We start from the raw sequence: 26462 nt of genomic DNA, 5'->3' as shown, positions 1-26462 counted from the left end.
TTTACTAACAAACAATAATTATTGCTAATTTAAATAAACAAAAGGTGGACAATTAAAAAAAATGCCTGGACAAGTGTGGACAACAGTTGGACAATCAAACGTATCAGTTTTTACGGCGTTTTTTGACTTCGGGGTGTTGGGCCTTATTTCACGTTTTTTTAGTATCTCGTAAACAAAAGGTGGACAAAAAAAATTTTTGCTGGACAAGGGTGGACATTTGATGGACAATCAAACGTGAAAAAAATTTCCAAAAATTCTCATTTTTTGGCATTTTTACTACTTAAAAACGATAATAATTGCTAAATTAAATAAATAAAAGGTGGACAATTAAAAAAATGCCTGGACAAGTGTGGACAACAGTTGGACAATCAAACGTATCAGTTTTTACGACGTTTTTTTTACTTCGGGGTGTTGGGCCTTATTTCACGTTTTTTTAGTATCTCGTAAACAAAAGGTGGACAAAAAAAAATGTTTGCTGGACACGGGTGAACATTCGATGGACAAAAAAAATTTTTGCTGGACACGGGTGAACATTCGATGGACAATCAAACGTGAAAAAAATTTCCAAAAATTCTCATTTTTTGGCATTTTTACTACTTAACAAACGATGATTATTGCTAATTTAAATAAATAAAAGGTGGACAATTAAAAAAAATGCCTGGCCAAGTGTGGACAACAGTTGGACAATCAAACGTATCAGTTTTTACGACGTTTCTTTGACTTCGGGGTGTTGGTCCTTATTTCACGTTTTTTTAGTATCTCGTAAACAAAAGGTGGACAAAAAAAATTTTTTGCTGGACAAGGGTGGACATTCGATGGACAATCAAACGTGAAAAAAAAATTTCCAAAAATTCTCATTTTTTGGCATTTTTACTACTTAACAAACGATGATTATTGCTAATTTAAATAAATAAAAGGTGGACAATTAAAAAAAATGCCTGGACAAGTGTGGACAACAGTTGGACAATCAAACGTATCAGTTTTTACGACGTTTTTTTGACTTCGGGGTGTTGGGCCTTATTTCACGTTTTTTTAGTATCTCGTAAACAAAAGGTGGACAAAAAAAATTTTTACTGGACAAGAGTGGACATTTGATGGACAATTAAAAAAAACAAACATTTTTGAAAAAATCGTATTTAGAGGTGCCAACTTCACAGAGCTCAGAAAACGGGCCCATTTAATAAAGCAGTCTGATGTTCACGTTCACAATACGAATTATGTATTTGATGTTCGAGAAGGAGTTTTTAAAAAAGTATTTTATTTTCAAAATATAAATCAAAAATGTGAAACAACAGAAGTGTTAAACAAAACTGAACAAAGTTAAGCAAAAATTGAATACAAGTAACAAAAAGCTATTATGATATGAAAGTCCCTCTATTTATAAGGTATTATTGCGCAGATTCTAGTATCCTAGAATCTGCAGAATCCAGTGGCGTAACTCCTTCCTCACTGAATCCGAAAAATAATGGAGTTATTTTTGGGATGCTGGTTGCTGGTTGCTGGATCTTCTTCTTCAAAGCCGGAATCTTCTTGTAATTCTATTTCATTCTCGTTCCGTTGTTTTGGTCTTCTTTACAATAATATATTTCTTCTAAAATTGGGCATTCGTCTTTTTGTAAGTGCATTTCGTCGGAGGTTCGTGCCAAATAAGGGTATGTGGGAGTATAAATTTTGTTCTTTTGGATTATTGGGTATATATGATAAAAATTAAGGACTTCTGGTTTTAGGATAGGAATGTGAGTAGCAAAGATCAGTTTTGAACTTGAAAAAGTTACTTGTGTCCCTAATAGCATCTAATATTTTAAAATATTTGTAAATTTGGGGATTTGAGAAGGTTGATAAATACTGTGCAAATATTCAATCATGTCTTGAATTTCCTTACTTGAAATAATTGAACTATGCAATGAGTTTAATTTGGACAACATAATTCCGTTTGCGATATTCTCAATAAAATCTATTTTGGCAATCTAAATTTATCTGACTTATGGTACCTTGAAAAGTAATATAATTTCCTAAAGTATTTATAGTGTTTTGGATTTCTAAGTGGAATTTCTGTAAGTTACGTTGCAGTTTTTCTTGGTTTTGCCAAAGTGTCGATAAAGATTTGTTGTAGTGATCGATTAGTTTTTTATACAAAGATATTTGTAAGTTCGTCTCATGGATAATGTTTCTGATTATTTTCCAGGACTTCTATCGCTTTATCATATCTATCTCCATCATCTGAATCTAAGTTTGCAAATAAGTATTTATTAACTTTACCTATGCCATCAATTAGGCCTCTTTTTGATCGAATATGGGGATAGATATTTTCTAATTTTTTCTCTAATGTATTAATTAAAACTTCTGTTCTTTCTAACATGTTTTCTGCCAATCCATGGTATGAAATAGGATTTGAGGCATTAACTTTGACTACACTAGTTTTTATTATTTGATAATTATCTTTAAGAGATTCTACTTGCCTAACTATTTCGTTTAAGTTAATATAATGGATAAATGTATGTTTACTATAAATTAATCTACATGTGCCTAATTTAATTGGGAGTAAAAGGTTTTCAAGGGGCGTTATATTGATATCGATGTCATCTCCTTTAACCTGGTGAGACGTCCGGTATATCACTTGTATCAGAGTCAACACGATTATCGTCTTCATTTTGTTGAACCTGCAAAAAGTTTTTTCTATTAGATCTTGGTTTGTGAGCTGTGCTTTTGTGATAAACCCCTTTATCAGTCTGTAATGTCAGCTTATCACCTTTAATAATAGTTGTTTGTTTAAACTTAGGAAGTGCCTTGCTACGGTTTCCACTTTTAATATAGGCTTTGTCTTCATTTGTGTATTCATCAGGTTCTGACCTCGATAAATTGCGTTTATCTATCTGCTGACTTTTCACGTTGGCATTCCTTTCATGTATTTTCCCCTATAATATCTTGCATTGTTCTTTATGATTTTGCACGTATTGTGATAAAATAAGATGATCGTTGTTATCGAATGGATCTGGGTTATTTATATGCCCTTTTATAATTTCGAACGGCGTAAATTTAGTTACAGAATGAATGGAATTATTATATGATAATATACAATGTTTCATTAATTGTTCAACTGACATGTCTTTATTTGTTTCTTTAAGGCATCTAAAATGTTCTATTAAGGAAGAATAAAAGCGTTCTACCGGAGAATTCGAATTACTATTTTTAGGAGTAGTAAAATGTAATTCTATTTTATGTAATTTGCAAAAATCTTCTAAGTCATAATTTTTGAATTCAGTGCCGGAGTCGGTTGTTATTTTATAGGGTAAACCATGATGTGTGATGTAGTTTAATAAACCATCGACTATTGAAATTCCACTAATGCTGGGAATTTGATATGCTTGTCCGTATCGAGAAAATGTGTCGATTATTGTAAGAAATGGGGTATTGGATATTCTAAATACATCCATATGAATGTGATCAAATGGCTTAGAAGCCGTTGGCGTAAGATTAAATGACTGGTGGGTTTCTATCATATTTATTTTTTAAACAAACTTCACAATTATTGACATATTGTTCTATATCTTCTGACATATTGGGCCAGTAGTATCGTGAACTTAATGACATTTTTAGCTCATTCATGCCACGATGTCCTTTTTTATAAACATGATAATAATTAAGTTTTTCTTTTTGTTCGTCGGTAGTCTCAATATTATCTAATATTTTTGTACAGTGTACAAATTTAAATGCAGAATTTTTAAAATAATTTTGTAATGAAACTACAAATGTTTCAGGTGATAGCGGTGCTCTAAAATACAAGGCGTATAATTTTCTTGGGTCTATATAATCTTTTACAAAATTTATTATTCCTTTTTGCAGATCTCTTTGAGGTAAAATAACAAATAGTCTTGTGTTGTCGAATATCTTTTCTCTTTTAGTTTTTATTTCGTTAATTTCTCCATAAGTTAGTAAGATTTGGTTCTTGTATTATTCCATTTTTAACATGTCGTTTATTTGTCTGCTAACTTATTTCTTATAAACTTCTGGATATTTATAGTTTCTTGTATAAAATGGGGTATCATTAGTTAAATCTATTTTATGCTTTATTTTAATCGTAAAACCTAGGGCGTTCCGAGTTTGTATAAACAATATCTGTCCTTATTACATAATTTACTTATGGCTTCGTATTCTTCGTTGCAATGATATTTCTTGAAGTTTGGTCTAGAAAATGTTCATGATTATACAGGGTGTCCAGAAACTCTACCGACAAACGAAGACAGGAGATTCCTCAAATAATTTTATGACAATTTAACCCAATTCACCTAGTCCGAAAATGCTTCCTAAGGGAGCTAGAGCTCTTTGAAGATGGCGCAATGTAATTAGTTTTTCTTAAATACCTCCAGAACGCTTCTATTTAGAAAAACGAAAATTGGTATATTTATTTACTTTCCTGAAATGAATCAATTCCATCCATTGCGAATTTCTAGTACCGGTCATAGGCGTACGTTTTGGGTAGGGCAACGGTTATTTTATTGCATAACTTTTTTGTCTTCAACTTTTAAGCATTTTTGATACTCTATTATTAAATTATGAGGTATTCTAGTACTAAAAGGTACTCTTACTTTAAGTCGATAGGATACACCGTTTTCTAGAAAAATCTATTTGAAAGTTTTTAGTTTTGGGAATTTGAAAAAAAAAGTTAAAAGAATTTAAAAAAAAACGATGTATTTTACCAACTTAAAGCAAGAGTAACTTTTAGTACTCGAATATCTCATAACTGAATAAGCTCGTGTCAAAAATACTTAAAAATTAAAGACAATAAAGGTATGCTATAAAATAACTGTTGACCTACCCAAAACGGACGCCTATGACCGGTACTAGAAATTCGCCATTAATGAAATCGATTAATCTCTGGAATATAAATAAATGTACCAGTTTTCATCTTTCTAAATAGTTTTTTTTAATCTTTTTTTTTTTAAATTCAAGGAACGAAAAATTTTCAAATCGATTTTTCTAGAAAACGGTGTGTCCTATCGACTTAAACTAAGAGTACCTTTTAGTACTAGAATAACTCACAATTAAATAATTCAGAGTCAAAAATGCTTAAAAATTAAAGACAAAAAAGTTAGGCGATAAAATAACCGTTGCCCTACCCAAAACGGACGCCTATGACCTGTACTAGAAATTAGCAATAGATGGAATCGATTCATTTCTGGAAAGTAAATGTGTATACCAATTTTCGTTTTTCTAAATAGAAGCCTTCTGGAGGTATTTAAGAAAAACTAATTACATGACGCCATCTTCAAAGAGCTCTAGCTCCCTTAGGAAGCATTTTCGGACTAGGTGAATTGGGTTAAATTATCTTAAAATTATCTGAGGAATCTCCTGTCTTCGTTTGTCGGTAGAGTTTCTGGACACCCTGTATATGTTTCTTTTATTTTCATTATATCTTGTATATGTTCTTCTCGTATTTTTGTTATATCGTCTATATATATTCTTCTTTTATTTCCATTATACCTTCTATCATTATTATTATAATATCTTCTTCCATTATCGTTATATTTACCATAATTTTGATTATATATTCCTTCATTATAATTATTATACCCTCTATATGTTCTGCTTTTATTTCCATTATTTCTTCTATGTTGATTTTTATTGTATCTTCTGTTCTCATTATTATACATTTCTTCTCTTATATTATTACTCGTCATTTTTTGATGATATAAATTAATCGGTATCATCACATTGTTGTTATAAATTAGTTTATTAGTTAAATCTATAACTAAATTCATTCTCATCATATCTTCTAATCCTAAGATTCCATCAAAATATTCGTGAAAATCATATAGGACATAATTGATATAAAAGTCACTTCCGAATTCTGGAAATGCTGGTATTTCGGCTTGATATTTGATAGTCTTACTATTAAGAACCGTTTTTATATCTACATTTGACTGGTAGATGCAATTAGGAAAATATTTTTTTGCAATACTTGGTCGTAGAAAGGACCTGGCACTACCGGTATCAATCAATAATTTTATTTTTGAATTTCCTACTTCAATATATGGTAGGGGATTATTGAAATATTTCTGTTGACGGTTTTCTTTCCAATGCTTCCATATAAAAATTTTGATCATCATCATACTCGGGATTTCTAAAATAGTCAAATAGTCAGACTAGCATGTTGAGGCTCTCTTGAATTAATATTTTCGTTTTGATAATTATTTGTGTATCGCTCTTCAGCTATAGTATCGGGAATTCTTCTTGGGAAATAATTTTTTCGATAATTATTATATTATTGGAATTTGATCTAGAGTTTGAATTTAATGTATTTCTGGATGCTATAGTCATCAGTTGTGGCTTAGGCAACCTATCATTAGGAATTCGGTTGGGCCTGAAGACATTACTTTCTGGTCGAAAGTTTGTGGAACGATTCTGAGATGTGGAACGATTTTCAAAATGTCGGGGTCCTGAAGGATTTTGGTTTTGATAACCTTGATTACGATTAAAATAATTAGAATTGAAAGGGTTTTGATTTTGATAAGTAAAGTTTGGATTTGTTTGGTATTGATGTGTGGGGTTCGAACTTAAGGGTCGATAATAGTTGTTAGGTTGAGTTTGCCTGCTAGACTGATTAAAAGAATTGTGTGGCTTAAAATTATGATTATTTTTTGGAAAATTATTACTGGAATGTCCATATAAATTTTCAAAATTATGAAACTCGTCGACATATGCAATGGCATCTTCAAGAGAATTTGGTTTCTTAAGGTGCATATTATTTTTAAGAACACCTGTACATCCCGCAATAAAAGTGTTTAGTGCGATCTTGTCGCAATGGTTAATTTGGCATACTTTATCTGCAAGTTCTATACTAGTATCGTTACTTATTCTTTGTGCTACATTACTTCTTAAGAGTTGTATCCTTGTTCCAAAATTATGGAGGCTTTCACTTTTATATGGTTTTGTTCGTGTCAGTTCTTGCATTAAGCAGTCTAAATCACGTCTATCTGCGAAGCATTGTTGTAATGCTTTCTTTATACTATCCCATGCCGTTAATTCCATGCGATTTCCTACTAGTGCTTCTGCTTTTCCAACTAGTTTATCCTGTATGCATTCCAAAATATGTTTATTTAAATCTGCATCCTTATATACAGTATATGTTCGCATTAATTCATCGCATCTTGAGATAAATTTGTTCAGATTATTCGAATCTCCGTCGTAGGGTCTAATATTTTTTAGTTTTGATTTGAGAAAATCCCAATTAAGGGGAGTTTGTGTTTGAGCTTGAGCTGCAGTAGCCATATTGTCAGATAAAATATAAATTCAAAATATCTAACACAATTGTGGGTAAGCAAATATGTAAATAAATAAAAATATATATGCAATATAAATATTTTTCAAATATTTCAAAAAATTATTCAATAAAATTCAATATTTGCAACAGTATAAAAATATATCAAAAATGTACCAGAAATGTATCAAAAATGTATTCTTTTTCAAAATTCAAAAATTAATCTATCTTTCCTCACAAAGATATGAAAGGAAAGGCGAAAAGGAAAGGCACTTACAGTTATCTGGAGCACCTGGTTCTCTTCTCCGAACTTTTGCTTCTTCTGGAACTCTGCTTCTCGCTGGATACCACTGTAGGGTAGAGATTCTTTCGATACGCGCTGCGATGTAAAACACCAAAGACCGAAAAAGTTCTATCACTGTATGCGTAAAATTGTCTTTTCCGATCCCGCACGTATCCTACTGACTGCGCCAATTATGTATTTGATGTTCGAGAAAGAGTTTTTAAAAAAGTATTTTATTTTCAAAATATAAATCAAAAATGTGAAACAACAGAAGTGTTAAACAAAACTGAACAAAGTTAAGCAAAAGTTGAATACAAGTAACAAAAAGCTATTATGATATGAAAGTCCCTCTATTTATAAGGTATTATTACGCAGATTCTAGTATCCTAGAATCTGCAGAATCCAGTGGCGTAACTTACGCGAAACTCTCACTATTTGCGAACAAATCGCTGTAGATTGCGTCTTTCAGATAAAAATTGTCTTAATTATAACTATTACAATATTTTACCAAAAGATATTAAACAGCTAAGCTGTAACAGTTTCAAAAAAGTCATAAAAAGGTATCTGTTGAAGCATTGCTTTTATTGCTCGGAAGAATATATGACGCATTGCAGAACATCCACTGAAATGCTTACCGTGACACAAAATATTTTTTGTTAATCTATGTTTCTTGTTGGTGATATTAATAAGTTATGTTTTATATTTCTATTTTATACACCTTTACTTTTATACATCTTGTAATTTTTATAATTTTTTGATTTACCTTGTAATTTTGACTTGCTACAAACAATATTTTTGTAAAGTAGTTAAATAAATCTATCTATCTATCTACCATACTGTCGGTGTACGCATGCGCGCAGATCAATATAAATTCACCGTTAATCTCAATCGCGCCTAAAGAAGTATAACTTCAAAAACCGCGGAGTGCTACCATGTAAAAGGGTGCGTTTTTAAGAAAGGGGTGAACTAGTCCCTAGGCACAGGGATATAAGAGTGAGGTTGATGCATTCTTGCTACAAACACGTCTATAGAAAAATTGTTCCAGATTAAATTTATTATCGAAATATCACAGTCAAATATATGTTTTTTTCAAAAATATATTCAAAAAACATGAACGGAAGTAATTTTGTTTTTTGTCCCATAATTTTTTTCCACTTTATTGGGCACACGGATTTAGGTATAAACATTGCTTCACAGAAAAAAACTGCCATATTTCCTCTTTAAAATGTCGTTTGACAGAAGTTTCTATGATTTACAGTTTCCGAAATATGATTTTTCAAAGTTCCCCGCTCACAGCATTTTTGGGATATTTTCCCCATTATTTCATTTTCAAATGCAAACATTGTTCTGTAACTTTTTTCTACGCATTTATAGGTACATACACCCACTGGCACAAAATTCCGCCACGTTATTATTTGTACCCCGATTTTCAAGATTCTTGCACCAGCTTTTAGGTACATGTATTGATATCGTTTGGTATTATTCCGGTAATACAAAAATTTTGCTGGTGTGGCATTATACGGGGGTGTGGGGTCTTTACAAGAAGTGTTGCATTCACCCCCATCAAGTTGTATTTTCTCCTAACTTTAAAACATTCTGTGGAAAAACGGAAGAGGTGATTTTGTTTCATAGCCTGTCATATTATTCCGGAAGCATCAATAAAATTTTGTTTTTTGAATTATCCGAATATTTATTTTCTTGTAAGAGCTGTACCATTTTTTGTAAATAAAAACACTGGTTGACTCATAAAATAGAGGTTGGATTGATAAGATTAGAATGGCCCGCATGCAGCGCAGATCTCAATTCTATTCAGTATTTATAGGATGAATTAAAAAAAGCTATTCGCGGTCATCCAGGGCTGAATTGCAGCAGGTTTTCGGCGGTAACTGTGCAGGAGACGCAAACGTTTTGGAAATTCTCCCTAAACCCACAATAAAATAGTAACAACATGGAAGAATTCATAAAAGATTAGCGAGAAAAATTTGGACAGGAAAAGACTCGGAAAGACCGGTCCTTGTTGAGCTAACAAGTAGAAGTAAATAATGGAAATCCTAAAGGCAAGCGGGAAATTAAAAGGAACAAAATGGTTCGTGAATGAGGATTACCCAAAAACCATCTTGAAACAAAGAAAAATACTTTTAAAGCACATAAAAGAAACAAGAACAAAAGGATATAATGCGAAGATTAAATATAACAAGCTAATAATAAACGGAGATGAATACGGAACAGAAGAAGTCAAAACATGGAATACGCCAACGGATGAACGAAGAAAGGAAAATATTACAGAAACTCCCATAGATAAAACTAGAACCAGAACAATGAGTGATAGATCTCCACACAGCGAAAATGACCAAAGAGAAAAAATGATAAAAGTAACTTATTCAGCAAAACACTAAGATTAAAACCAGAACAACATACGGAGACAACATCGCGCGAAATGGATATGAGTATGGTTTTGCAAACAAGTAAAACAGACAAGGTGGGGAGAAATAGGGTAAATAGCAAGAAAAAAAGAAACAGAAACAAAACTTGGAAATCAATAGAAGGGGAAATTGATACAAGGGAAAACATATTTATAGGTTGTTGGAATGTACGAACAATGGCGGAAATAAGTAAAGCACATCAGATAGCAACAGAAATGGGTAGATACAACATAAGCATACTAGGGATCAGTGAAACTGGATGGAATGGGTCAGGACGAATCCAATTACAGTGTGGAACTACTTTCATCTATTCTGGCAAAGATATAAACTCAGACAAAGAAAAAGGGGTGGAATTAATGTTAAATAAAGCATCGGCCCAAGCATTGCTGGAGTGGGAGAATGTCTGAGAGAATTATATGGGGAAGATTTCAAAGCAAATTTAGAAACTTAATAATAATTAATGTGTATGCTCCAACAAATCAACAAGGAAATAAAACAAAGGAAGAGTTCTACGACCAGATGTATATGTTGCTAGCAAAAATACAAAAAACATACAAACGGGATATCAAAATCGTTTTGGAGGATTGGAACGCCAAAGTAGGATCTAATAATAATGGAAAAGAACATGTAATGGGGATTCATGGCATGGAACAAAGGAATGACAATGACACGAGATTAATAGAACTTTGCTCGACAAATGATTTGATGATTGGGGGAACATTATTCCAACATAAAGGTATCCATAAAACAACATAGACATCACCAGGAGGAAAACTTAAGAACCAAATTGACCACATTCTCATTGAAAAGAAGTGGAAAAATTCCTTATAAGATGTGAGAGCTATGAGAGGAGCCGACTGTGCATCAGACCACGAATTAGTGAGAGCAAAAATAAAAATTAGCCTCAAGGCTAATTATAAATCAAACAAAAACATAAAAAATTCAATACAAATAAATTAAGAAACTCTAGCATAACACACAAATACCAAGAAACGTTGGAGAGGAATGTGGGAAACTTGGAACAAGTAGGAAAATCTAGCATTGAAGGTATATGGGAAATATATAAAACCGCGTACATGAAAGCAGGGAAAAAGATATTAGGATACAAGGGGAAAGCTGATCAACCATGGATAACGCTGGACACTAAAACAAAAATCAAGGAAAGAAGAGCAATCAAAACCTAATTGATCAGATCAACAAACCCAACAAAACGAAAAGAAATGCACGAAAAATACACAGAAAAAAATAAAGAAGTTAAAAACAAGCCGAAACAGATAAAGGGCTGTATATGGAACAAATGGCAGAAAAAGCAGAGTAAGCAGCAAATTAAAGGGGGTAAGAACCAGCAAAGAACGAGACTATTGGGAAAAGGAGAAACACTCAACTCAAAAAGAAATTGCCCAAAGATGGACACAATTCTTCGCAGAACTCTATGAAGAAGGAATTGAATCACAAATAGAGATGGAAGAAATAGAGAAAAACGAAACATTATCCTAAGAAACGACGAATTTACAAAGGACGAAATAAGGTATGCTATAAACCTTAAAAAAAAAAGAATGTATGTACTTTGTACGCACGTAAGAAGTTATACTTCTATTATATGATCTCAACGAAATCAGTATACTTGAAACAGTTTCTCTACTACTTTCCAAAAATTTTTATTAAAACAATACCAAAAATTAAAAAAATAAAAGAATAAAACACACACAAACACATTGAAAAATGCTACAAATGATTTCTGAACAATAACTGTTGCCAAAAATTTTAATGAAATACGTATTTTCTGAAAAAAATTATATAATAATATACTTACAATCATAAAATCTATAAAAAAATTAAAAAATGATATAACTTGCATTGGGCTTGAACCTACTTCCCGTGTATCCCGCCGTACGAGAGTCGAAGCGATTTCAAACTGCACCACCTTCGCGTATACGTCATGTGGGAATATACACAAACTGAACAACTTTTTGACATTTTGTTTATATGAACTTCTAATAGTTTGATTTTTGTCGAATTAAAATACAACAATATATATAGTAAGAAAACGATACATTAGATGAAAATTTGTAGAAAGTTTGTTCGTAATCAGATTATGTAAATTAAAGCATTGCCTACTAGGGGTATAACATAGCAAGTACGAGGTAAGTACATTATTTTTTTACATTTTCCAAATAGGTATGAAGATAATTTTTTATTGGAATACAACTGAAACATTTAGAATTACGTACCTGTGGCTTTTCAAAACTATTTAAAAAGTCACTATAATTATAAATTTGATTTTATTTCTGTCCTCACAACAATAAAAACTAATATATTATACAACATTTTTGTTTACCGATAACCTCCATATTGAACAATTATTGACAGATCATTTCAACACCCAATCAGAGCCCGTATAAAGACTAATACCAAACTGTCGGTGTGCGCATGCGCGCAGATCAATATAAATTCACCCTCAATCGCGCCTAAAGAAGTATAACTTCAAAAAAGACAAAGCGGCTGGAGTTGATGGAATTCCCGCAGAACTGATAAAATCACACTTAACCTTCGAGTGGTAACGTACGGTCCATGACACCTGACATATAAATAAATATTGATAATTTCTTACTATATTGTTATTTAAATATATGTTAAACAATATTTAAATATGTTAAACAATATTTAAATATATGTTAAACAATATTTAAATATGTTAAACAATAGTTATATTAAACATTTAGTCACATCAAAATATTAACAGAAAATCACAACCTAAGATATTCATTATTAAAAAAGTCGGTGTCGTAGACCGACGTTACCAACTATGTTACAAGAATTCATGTTACCGGCGGAAGGTTAAACTTCTCAGTGGATATGTACTACTTACTATTTAAAAAAAAATTGGATCGAGGAAAAGATACCAAAAGATTGGGGTGAAGGAGTTATAATAAAGCTACCAAAGAAAGGAATCTCACACTAAGCGAAAACTGGAGATCAATCACTCTTCTCACTGTAGCTACCAAAATAATGGCCAGGATAATATTGGAGAGAATTAAAGATCCCATAAATGAAAAATTAAGAATTAACCAAATAAGATTCAGACCGAGCAGTTCCTGTATTGACCATATAAATACCCTAAGGATCATCCTGGAACAATCAGCGGAAATGAATCAGGAAATTTATATTAACTTTGTAGACTTCGAAAAAGCGTTTGATTCAAAAAATAGTAATATGATGTGGAAGGATATTAAAACTCTATGGAATACCAGACAAATATAAAAGAGTAATAAGGCTTTTCTACGACGAATGGTTTGCCAGAATTGAACATGAAGGGGAACTATCCCAACAAATAAGCATCAAAAAAGGAGTAAGATAATAAAAGGAGCGAGATAATGAAACAAACTGAAGATAAAAAAACAGGTATGCAATGGTCACCATTTAAAAAACTAGAGGATCTAGAGTTCGCTGACGACATATGCCTCATAACATCGAACAGACAACACATGCAAAACAAAATTACCAGATTGAACAACATAGTAAAAACAACCGGCTTATAAATAAATCCCAAAAAAACGAAAATATTATCAAATGGGGAAACGAACGGAAACAATATATATTTAGAAGGGAAACAAATAGAAGAAGTAAAAGATTTCTGTTATTTGGGCAGTCTGCTAAACACAACAGGAGGCACAGAAAAGGACATAACACAATGAATAAGCTTCGCACAAAACGCTTTCAACTCTTTGCGCAAGATATAGGCCTCGAAAAAACATCAGCAGAAGAACAAAGATACGATTATTTGAAACTAATGTAAAGTATGTCCTGTTATATGAAGCAGAAACATGGAAACACCATAAACAATTCTTTCAGAAAATACAATCCTTCATTAACAGGTGCCTACGTATTATACTGAGAATATTTTGACCAAACAAAATTACTAATGACGAATTATGGAGAATAGCAAATTAAGAAAAGATAGAACATACAATAAAAAAAACGGAAATGGAAGTGGATAGGACACACCTTACGAAAACCAGCAACAAATATTGCTAGACAAGCTCTACATTACAATGCTCAAGGCAAAAGAAGAAAGGGTAGACCATCTTATACGTCTAAAAGAACAATAGAGAAAGAGCTCAAAGAAAACAATTTAACATGGAAAGATGCCAAAAAGATAGCAAAAAACAGAAGAGAATGGAGAAAACTAGTAAACAAAATTGGACGGAACTCAACAGATGGAGCTTGGGACTAGCGACCTCGCCATCATTACCTCATGCTACTTGAAACACCGCAAGGTGCCCTTTGCTCCACTTGGAGATGTATGATTATGATGATTCGCCTTCATCCTAGGCCTCCAGAAAATTTGGTACAGTTATGGCCCTGATAGAGAAATATCGGGTTAAAATAAAAATGTATACCATTTTTATTCATTTGCAATGCGAAGGCAAAACAATCTTACTTTTCAATTAGAATACGGAGCGCAGTCCAGTCCTCTGAATCGCGATTTTCGGCTCTTATTGGAGCCTCATCGGAAAGAACGTAGGCACTGTTCTCCACACCCCAACTGACCAGCGTCGAGAGTTTTTCCCACCCATTGCAACCGAAGTGAAGGTATTAGGTGACTAGCGTCATCTGGCAATTGAAAGATGAAGTTTTCGATCCTAATAGCATTATTAATAATATTTAAAAAATATTAAAATATTACTAAAAGATTTTTAAATTGAAAACTTATTAGTACATTTCCCTGGTGACACCTCCAAGGCTTCTACAATTTGCAAGCCAAATGGAAGCCTAATGGATGCTGCAGTGAAGACAAAGGGAAGAAGGCTTTTCAATTTAAAAATCTTTTAGTAATATTTTAATATTTTTTAAATATTATTAATAATGCTATTAGGATAGAAAACTTCATCTTTCAACTGCCAGATGACGCTAGTCACCTAATACCTTCACTTTGGTTGCAATGGCTGGGAAAAACTCTCGACGCTGGTCAGTTGGGGTATGGAGAACAGTGCCTACGTTCTTTCCGATGAGGCTCCAATAAGAGCCGAAAATCGCGATTCATAGGACTGGACTGCGCTTCGTATTCTAATTGAAAAGTAAGATTGTTTTGCCTTCGCATTGCAACTGAATAAAAATGGTATACATTTTTATTTTATAGTCGTGTTACTCCGTAGAGTAACCAGGTGCATTTTCCGTTGGAACTTTACCAAGCTGCAGACGGGGGATGTGAATTGCATAGTGTAGAATTCCTTCCCTTTGTCTTCACTGCAGCATCCATTTGGCTTGCAAATTGTAGAAGCCTTGGAGGTGTCACCAGGGAAATGTACCAATAAGTTTTCAATTTAAAAATCTTTTAGTAATATTTTAATATTTTTTAAAGATTATTAATAATGCTATTGGGATCGAAAACTTCATCTTTTAAATGTCGGGTTATTTCCCAGGCAAGGATAACACATCTTTATTCGATTATTCGATGCCAAACAGATTGCGAGCAGTTGTTGCTGCAAGAGGTGGACATACCCGCTATCGAATTGTTTAGTTGTTTTTGAACGATTTTATTCACCCTCGTATAATGCCATCCAATCAAAATTTTTTTGTTGCCGGAATAATAAAAAACTTAATTAATACATGTACCTACAAATTGATCAGAAACCTTGAAAATCATTTGGTAGAAACAGAAGTCAATTACCATTAAAATGGTCTATTGTATAAGGTTGTACGACTATTTTTAAGCAAGATATGGTTTTTCAAAGTTTAATACTTTTAAGGATTTTTGATTTTTTTCGATTATTTTTTAATTATTTTTTTAATTAAAAAAGAAAGCTTATTTTCTTTACTTTAAAATGGTGTACATAATATGTAAAATATAATATTGTAAAAAATTCTAGGACTATTTTTCAACAAGATATCCGTAGGATATCCAAAGGTATCCGTAAACTTTTCTTAACACTTTTCCATATAGTTCATTTGGAAGAAGAGGGTTACATCTCAAAATGTTAGTTTTTTATTGCATCAATAGCTTCCATTTAATGTCTTCTGCTATGGCAAAATGTGTAAGTACAATAGTCTCCGAGAGATGGCAGATGTAACTCTTTGGCTTTCCCCTAATTTTATCTAATGAACAAAATTCGCTTTAGAGAATACAGTTATATCTTGGAATATAATAGACAAAAGATAAGTTAATTTAATTAAAAGGGTGATTTATTTCTGTTATATATGGTTATAAGTAAAGAGATAGCCATTTTTCTTAAAAGTTACACAAAACGCTGGACGGAAGGGCCGTCCGAGAACTTTATCATACCGATCTATTATCGTTATCGTACTAGATACTGGCATTCTATAAAAATAACAAAGTCGCTCGTTATTTTGATATTTTAGAAACACCTCGTATACTTGTAAATATTTTATGGTTCTACGCATCATTAATTCCTGCATTTGAGAAAATGTCAGATGCCATATTTCAAGGACATACTATAGATTATTGCATAAATCAATAGAATATTAGTCACACTTTCATTTCAAATTAGTTCATTTTTCAGAGAAATTAATAGTTTACAATATTTGCATTTTCATTATATTTCTATTACGCCAGTCAATGTGCGACAGTAAGAACAAGATATTACCTTCGAATTTTATCCTACTGCACCGATTTTAATGAAATTTTGAGTGTAGCCCAATCTCCTAATTCAAAGTCTATCCTATATACTCTATACTATGGCGCTTCTATCATGGGGGCGGTTCCCACCCCTTCTCGGGAGTGGAACATTTTTATTTTTGAATTACATGGAGAAAAAGGAAGATTTTTAAGAAAATTTAAAAATGTGCTCTATAATTTGATCTTATTTTTTTCAAAAACCTTTCATTTTAAACCCGTCCAACTTTTTGAAAGTAGAAATAACACTATATTAAAAGGTATTGCAGAAGAAAAACGATGCATTTAAATTCTGGTGGATGAGGGGTTAAATAATATATGTATGTACTTATTGTATATGTATGTATTTTTCCTTAAAGTACATTAGTCATATATTTTTTGCACCATATCTCGCTTAGTTTGAATGTAAACAACATTTAACGGTGCTCGTTTTAAAGGCCTTTTCAAACACTACAAAAGGCGTTGGGACCATTATACACCTAAAACCTACCGTTCATCTGTTATTTCAAGTTGAATACACCAATTTGAGCATTCACCAAAAAACAAACTCTTTTCACCTACCATATCTCTTTTTGTATAATAAATAGAAGATTTAGGAAGGAACGAATCTCTTTGTTATTTATAATCTAAAAAATGTTTTATATAGTGTTTTTAGTTCGATGCATAGTTTTTAAGGTATTCACAAAAAACTGTCAGAAAAGGTGTCATTTTTCAATGAAAATGGCCAGTTTTCAACTACGCATAACTCAAAAAGTATTGAGTTCTCAAAAAAAGTAAAGACCTGTTTTTGCTTAGAAATAGGTTCTCGAGCCAATTCCGCGGTTATTTTGACCAACAACTTTTCCACCCCCTTGAAGGGGTGGGAACCGCCTCAAGATAAAAGCGCCATAGTATATAGGGTAAATTTTCTTTCTTGAGCCGTTCCCTACTTACTGTGAAAATATCAAGTACATCGATGTAGTAGGATGGAATTCGGAGCCAAATACCCTCATTGACTGCCCCATAATAATGCTCTGCTATGATCGCGTGAGAGGACACACACAAGATTATAGAAACATTTCTATTTACTGTAACTTTTCGAGTTTTTGAGCCACAGTAACGAGTTTTATGTTATTGGAAAGGTAATTTTGCATTCTTTCAAAATATTTAAAAATATACAGGGCAGATCTAAAAAATTAAGATTTTTTTTTTCATTTCCGGTTCAACCGGAAGCCATATTTTGGATAAAATTTATTATAATAATAGATAATAAAGTACATACCATATAATATGTCAGCCAAATTTCAAATTTTAGTTTCTATTACAGAGGAAGTTACGGGTACTCGAATATTTTTTAATGTCATTTAATTAAACGACAGGATATCAAAAATATATCAAAAAATAAACAAATTCCTTGGAGCCATTTTTGAGAAAATCTAGTTCAAAGTTATGTTAACTTTTGACCCCTTAAATATAGGCAACCACATATAGGCAAATATATATATAACCACTTTTTCAAATTAAACTTATATTAAACAGGTTTTTAGATAGGTCAGGAAATGTATCGGGTGGGCGGTCGGCCATGTTGGCCGCCATTTTAAATTTGGAAATGTCAAATTCTGTGTTTCTATTTACCTATCGATGAGCTAACTTTGAGTTAAATTTCATTCGTTTCGGTCAAAATTTGCAAAAATGGGTCCCAAATAACTCCCCTATTTCGGCCCCCGTATGAGAGGTTTTTTTCAAAAGCTTAGTTTCTCGACAAAATTTTCTTAAACTTACTCATACCGAATTTCATCGAAATCGGTCCAGTAGGTTTGGCTGGGCGTTGGTCACATACGTACGTATGTACATACTTCCGACATGTTTTTTTTTATTTGCTTTTTAGACTCAGGGGGACTCAAAATGTCGAAAAAAAGTGAAATCTGAAAATTTTTTTTTACACGATCCTATAACTTTATCTATTATACTACGTATGTAGTACGATAAAGTAAATCTATTATACTATGTATGTAGTACGATAAAGTAAAAAGTGAACAGTATATTCTAAAGGATATGTACTTTCTTAGTTGTAACTTTTTTTTTTTTTCGATAATATACATCACAAAAAAAAGAAGCAATATAGTTTGCGTAAAAAGTAGTTTTGTAAAAGATAACTTTATTGTTCAAATTTATTTTATTGTGAAGTTAATATCACTAATGTTGCTTAAAGAAAGATTTTACAAAAAAGTGGGGTCCAATGACCATATGACTATATGACACAATAAAACCCCGTTAACGTTATAGTGTCTCTTATTTTGAACATACATAATGTAATCAATAGCCTAATACAGTAAAACCTGTCAATTAGCTACTAAATTATTTTAATACACTAATATAAAACATTTTTTACTTTTTTTAACTATGAAGAACTTCAGGTTCACATTTAAAAAATTCGAGACACATCCATAAAATTTTCCCATTATTTTTGCACAATAAATAATTTCCTCCCCGATTTTTACTTTATCGTACTACATACGTAGTATAGTATAATAGGTAAAGTTATAGGATCGTGCAAAAAAAATTTTTTCAGATTTCACTTTTTTTGACGTTTTGAGTCCCCCTGAGTCTAAAAACCAAATAAAAAAGAATGTCGGAAGTATGTACGTACGTATGTCGCCACCGCCCAGCAAAAACTACTGGACCGATTTCGATGAAATTCGGTATGAGTAAGTTTAAGAGAATTTTGTCGAGAAACTAAGCTTTTAAAAAACCTCTCAAAGTGGAGCCGAAATAGGGGGGTTATTAATGCCCATTTTTGCAAATTTTGACTGAAGCGAACGAAATTTAACCCAAAGTTAGCTCATCAATAGGTAAATAGAAATACGGAATTTGACATTTCCAAAAAAAATGGCGGCCAACACGGCCGACAGCCCACCCGACACATTTCCCTACCTATCTAAAAACTTGTTTAAGATAAGTTTAATTCGAAAAAGTCGTTATATAGCCAAAAGATGGGGCTATAAGAAGAATATTATCATTTTACAGAAAAAGTTATGGGTTGTCTATATTTAAGGGGTCAACATTTGACATAATTTTGAACTAGATTTTCTCAAGAATGGCTCCAAGGAATTTGTTTATTTTTTGAAAATTTTTGATATCCTATTGGTAAATTGAATGGTAGCCTTAATTTTTTCAGATACGCCCTGTATGTTTTTACATATTTTGAAAGAATGCAAAATTACCTTTCCAATGACATAAAACTTGTTGCTGTAGCTCAAAAACTCGAAAAGTTACAGTAAATAGAAATTTTGATATAATCTTGTGTGTGTCCCCTTACCCGATCATAGCAGAGCATTATTATATGGCAGTCAATGAGGGTATTGGCTCCGAATTTGATATATCCACTTGATATTTTCACAGGAAAACGAAACCAACATCAAAATAAGCACGGAAGTGGATAGAGAACCTATTTCTAAGCAAAAACTGGTCTATATTTTTTTTGAGAACTCAATACTGTTTGAGTTATGTGTAGATGAAAATTGGCCATTTTAATTGAAAAATGATACCTTTTCGGAAGGTTGTTTGTGAATAATGCATCGAACTAAAAACACTATATAAATTTTTTTTAGATTATAAATAACAAAGTGATTCGTTCCTTCGTAAATGTTCTATTTATAATACAAAAAGGGATATGGTAGGTGAAAAGAGTTTGTTTTTTAGGTACATGCTCAAATTGGTGTATTCAACTTGAAATAACAGAGGAACGGTAGGGTTTAGGTGTATAATGCTACCAACGCCTTTTGTAGTGTTTGAAAAGGCCTTTAAAACGAGCACTATTAAACTCCAGTTACATTCAAACTAAGCGAGATATGGTACAAAAAAAATATATGACACCAGAATTTAAATGCATTGTTTTTCTTCTGCAATACCTTTTAATATAGTGTTATTTCTACTTTCAAAAAGTTGAACGGGTTTAAAATAAATGGTTTTTGTAAAGAATGTGATCAAATTATAGAATGCATTTTTAAATTTTCTTAAAAATCTTCCTTTTTCTCAATGTAATTCGAAAATAAAAATATTCCACCACCGAGAAGTGGCAGGAACCGCTCCCATGATAAAAGCGCCGTAGTATATAGGATAGATTTTGAATCAGGAGATTGGGCTACTCCCAAAATTTCATTAAAATCCATGCAGTAGGATAGAATTAGGAGGTAATATTTTGTTCTTAATCTCGCGAATTGACTGGCGTAATTGAAATAGAATGAAATGCAAATATTGTAAACTATTAATTTCTCAGAAAAATGAACTAATTTGAAATGAAAGTATGACTATAATATTCTATTGATTTATGCAATAATCTATATAGGTATCTATAGTGTGTCCCCGAAATATGGCATCGAACATTTTCTCAAATGCAGGAATTAATGATGCGTAGAACCATAAAATATTTACAAGTATAAGAGGTGTTTCTAAAATATCAAAATAACGAGTGTAAATTTTTATAGAATGCCAGTATCTAGTACGATAACGATAATAGATCGGTACGATAAAGTCGTTGGGCGGCCCTTCCGTCCAGCGTTTTTTAATTTGTTATAGCCTTATTCTTTAACAATATCGCTGTAATAATATTGTTGATAGACAGGTAAATTGTCATTGTATACCGGATGTACCAATCAAACTTTATTTTTTCTCAAAGTCTACCACATCCTGTGGAATATTGTAGCATTTATAAAATACTAACATTAAAACCCACCTATAGCCTTAGGTTTTCTTAACATTCTGTTTTTTATTCATTCGCGTATGTTGGATAATAAAAACGTTAGGTACTTTAACAGCTAGCCATGTTGTTAATCAATACAGGATGTTTCTACATAAGTGCGACAAACTTTAAGGTAACTGCATGAAAATATAATGACCGTTTGCTTTATAAACATATGTTCGCAAATGCTTCGTTTGCGATATACGTGAAGTTGAATTTTTTCTTACAAACTGACGATTTATTTATTGCTCTAAAACCGGCTTAATTATGCAAATGCAATTTTCTAGGTTTTAAGAGGTAGTTATTGCGCATTTTTTCACTTATCATTAAGAATTTTATATTCACAATTTTCTTGCATACGGGTCATATATTACCGTGAGACCGTTTGTAATTTGAAAGTTTAAATTCAGTGTTTTTTAGGCATATTTCAAATGCAAAAGTGAATAAAAATCAAAATCGAAATCTCATCGAAAACTCAAAATCATCAGTCTCCGTAGCTTGATAATGCAATTCCATTTTATTTCCATTACTTGTTCAATACTGATAACATTATTTTCTATTTTAAATCTGATTGGTTCTTTACTAATTACTATTGTTTTAGTTTTCTGAAATGAAATTTTCATATTGTATTCTTTTGCTCGTATGTTAAATCTGTAGACTAATCTTTGCACACTATCTTTTTTGAAGTTACAAAATGAAAATCGATTTTTTTCATGTATATCCAAAACTATTAGAGATTTTTTATTGAAAATGGACATGTATGATTCTTATGACAGGAACATCTTAAAACAAAATTATAGTAAAATTTGTCCACCCCATAAAAGTTTTATGGGGGTTTTGTTCCCTGAAACCCCCCAAACTTTTGTGTACGTTCCAATTAAGTCATTATTGTGGTACCATGAGTTAAACAAAACGATTTTAAACCTTTTTTGACTCTTAGTATTTTTTCAATAAGCCAATTTTTATCGAGATGCTGCTTCTTTTTTAATATGTTTACATACAAATTTTATGGGGGTTTTGTTAGTTTAAACCCCCAAGTGTTCGTGTACGTTCCAATTAAACTATTATTTTAGTACCATTAGTTAAACACAGTGTTTTTAAAACTTTTTTGCCTCTTAGTCTTTTTTTGATAAGTCATCTTTTATCGAGATGTGGCTTCTTTTTCAAAATATACCTATAAATGTAAATTATAAATAAATCAGATTATTATCAGGTCTGTATAATCGTACTTAACCATATACAAATATGTGGTGGATTCGACAAATATTCAAAATATCTCGATAAACACTGGCTTATCGAAAAAATACTAAGAGGCAAAAAAGTTTTAAAAACATTGTTTTATTTATTTATTTATTTATTATACGGGATAACCCCATTAACAGAAAAATTACAGTTAAATATTAATACATTTCCAAAAGGTAATAATAAATTCAATGTGTTAAATATGACTTAATTAATCCAAAAAATAGAGAATTAGAAAAGTATAAAAACACTGAAAAATTTCATATGTCACGAAAATAATATATAAAATAAATATTGACTACAAAAAAATATACAACATACAAACATAACACTTAAGAGTATAAAAATAACATCACAGAGCAAGAGATCTTTTTAATTGATTTAGAGTTATATTAAATAAATCAAGTTCGTAATTATTTAACAATCCCATATACCTATCAAGTGGGTTGTGAACGCCATACAATGTTCTATGGAAAGGTATTTTAAACATATTATGGTAACGGAGAGCTTGATAAGGAACATTAAAATTAATCTGACTTAAAAGATTGGGAGAATCTATAAGTCCATTTATGATCCTAAAAATGAAAACAGCACCTGCTATGTCACGGCGTACCTTAAGTGGAGGTAGGGACAACTGTTGTTCAAGAAAAGAATAATCGTGATTGACAATGATAGTTTGTGTATAGTAAGCACATCATCTCAAGAATCTATGTTGTATTCTCTCGATAGTATCAATATGAGTCTGGAAATAGGGTGACCAAACCACAGAACTGTACTCCAAGAGGGACCTTACTAAGCTACAGTAAACAAGCCTAGTAGATTCAATAGAGAAGAATTTGCAATTTCTTGTAACAAATCCCAAAAGTTTAGATGCCTTCACAGATACAGCATTTATATTCTCCACAAAAGAAAGCTTCTCATCCAAAACAACACCCAAATCCCTAACGGAAGATACATATTCAAGTGGCTGATTATTAATGATGTAACCTGATTCAATTCTACTGACTTTCCGAAAGAAGCTTATAAAACAGCATTTCCTGGCATTCAAGAAAAGTTTGTTTCGAACACACCACTCCTGCAGTCTATCAAGATCCTCCTGCAACAACGCCTGGTCCAACAAACCATCCACAGGTCTCCAGAATTTCAGATCATCAGCTAGCATTAAGCATTTACTATTCAAAAAGCAATTATTTATATCATTAACAAAGATGATAAAAAGAAGCGGAGAAGTATGGCCACCCTGAGCAACTCCGGAGCTTACTGTAATAATGTCAGATAAATAGCTACCAATCTTCACTCGTTGAGTACGCCCCGATGAGGAGTTCTTAATCCACTCGACAAAGTTAACATCAAATGTTGTGTTTAACTAATGGTACCACAATAATAATTTAATTGGAACGTACACAAAAGTTTGGGGGGTTTAAAAGAACAAAACCCCCTTAAAATTTTTATGGGGTGCACAAATTTCACTTTAATTTTTTTTAAGATGTTACTGCCATAAAAATGCCACATGTCGATTTTCAATCAAAAATCTCTACGAGTTTTCGATATATGAAAAAAAATCGATTTTAATTTTGTAACTTCAAAGGGCTGTAACTTATTTTGTGTGCACTATTGTATATAGGTAAGTCAGGTTCAATCAATCTATTTTTGACCCCAGAATCTGTGGTATAATTTATGACCGATCTTTTCGGGACACCCTGTATAAGCTGAGCTGGACTAAGCTCGAGCTTAAGATTTAATGGTATAAATGTTATTTATTGAAAGTAATAATTTGTGATTTATGTTTGAATACATTTAATTTTTGGACTAAAATGTCCAAGGGAAATATCTTAAAGTTAATGTTTTGGTATATGTCTGTTGTTGGCAACAATGAAAATGATATCAAAAATTGCACAGAAATAGCTCTGGATGTAAGAGATATGCCTAGCATGAGACTTGCATAGCCTAGATGTAAAGCTGCTTTAACAATGGAAAAGGGTTTAATCCCATACAAACATAATATTTATCTTAGACATTTCGCAAGATAACAAACAGTTTCAGAAAATTTTTGGGGTGTAAAAGTTAAAAGATAATAATTATATTCATAATTGTAACGATAATATTAATAATATATCATTTTTAGCAATGAAACACGCCGAGCCCCCCTACGCCACAGATTGGAACAAGCCATCAACCTCACGATCGCCTTCTTCTTCTTCGGCCCCTTCTTCTTCTTCAGCCCCTTCAAGACAAGCGTTGGAAAACACGACAAATACAGAAAAAGGCCCAGAAGAACTCACAATCAACATAGGCACGTGGAATATAAACACTCTCAACGGCAAAGAAGACAAATTATGTGAGGAAATGAAGGGGAATCATTTAGACATATTGGGCCTCTGCGAAACAAAGAAAAAGGGTAACGGAGAGAGCGAACTAACAGATGACTACAAGTTGTATTTCGCAGGAGTTGATGCCAACGCGCCAAGAGCAATACAAGGAGTAGGAATAATACTAGCAAAAAATATGGCCGGACAAGTCACATCTCAAAAAGTAAACTCCAGAATTTTAATAGTAAGGCTACAAATGAGTCCAAGTACAGAAATTACCTTCATACAGGTATATGCCCCAGTAGAACGCGATCAAAACGAAACAACTACGTTCTATCAGTGCCTAGAAGAAGTATTTAACACCGAGAAAGAAAAAAACGACAATATAATTATCATGGGCGATTGGAATGCGAGAGTGGGCAATAAAGTTGCTAAAGGTGAAGGGCGTATTGGACAGCATGGAGAAGATACAATAAACGCAAACGGACGCAAAATGTTACAATTTTGTATAGAAAATAAGCTCTCTATAGGAAACACATTCTGGAGACAAGACATCGACGAAAAATACTCATTTGTAGCTAAAAAGCGCAACGGGAATAGCCTAGTAGATTATATCGTCCACACGGATGCAGTTACCCTTATTGATGTGATGACGAATCCTACAAGCTCCAAGATAAAGGCCGATCATAAAATGGTTACAGCAAAGCTGCAGATTAGTATAACACACTCAGCATAGCCAGATGACGAAGAAAATGATAAGGAAAAATGCACAAGACTAGGCAAACGAAAGAAAGGCGTCGAATAGGCAGTAAAAAGAGCCAAAAGGGAGAGTTGAAAAGACGCCAAAAGGAAGACTTTGGAAAGGAAATAATGGAGATGGAAATTCATTGTGAGGCAGGAGAAGCAGAGGAAAAGAATAAGGAGAAGGTGTTCGTAGAGCTAGCCGATGTGCGAGAAATCTGGTCCAAATCGTCAAAATGAATATCAAGTGAAAGTAAACAGCTACCAACAAAGCATTAGAGATGGGATCCAACGTCAGGAAGAAATCCGCTTGAATAAGAGTAGAAAGCTGTCTCCTCCTTTGATGAATGGTTGTTGATGTCCAAGAAGTATTTATTAGCTGAAGCTGAAGTATTTAGTATCCGATTGAGTATCCAAATATTTGGTGTGGTAGACGTAACCAATACAAGCCATCTGGTCCTGTGCAAGAGAAATATTTTCTGATGCTCCAAATAGACTATTGATTATGTACTTTAAAAAGGAACTACAACGTTAAAGGAAATCCTTTTGATTATTTTTTCCACGGTTATCCCCGCGGAAATAAGTTCTTCTTTTTTTTCTTCTTCCTGCTTCCATCTTTGAATGCCTCCTCATCAGATATCCAGGTTGTCACTCCATCTCTTCCTTGGCCTTCCTATATGCTCCTTCGGCCATTTGGTTCTTTATTATTGGATCTTTAGGGATTACCATACTTTTTGTTTAATTTGGTGATATTATCATGTTAAACTTTTTCCTGTTATATTACATTGATATAAAAGTCTCTGAAGGTCATCTTTACTCTCTGGAGTAAGTATATGGTATCGTCTGCATAGC

The sequence above is a fragment of the Diabrotica virgifera genome, chromosome 8, assembly GCF_917563875.1.
Source record: "Diabrotica virgifera virgifera chromosome 8, PGI_DIABVI_V3a".
Classification (NCBI taxonomy): domain Eukaryota; kingdom Metazoa; phylum Arthropoda; class Insecta; order Coleoptera; family Chrysomelidae; genus Diabrotica; species Diabrotica virgifera.
This window is presented reverse-complemented; position numbering follows the sequence as displayed.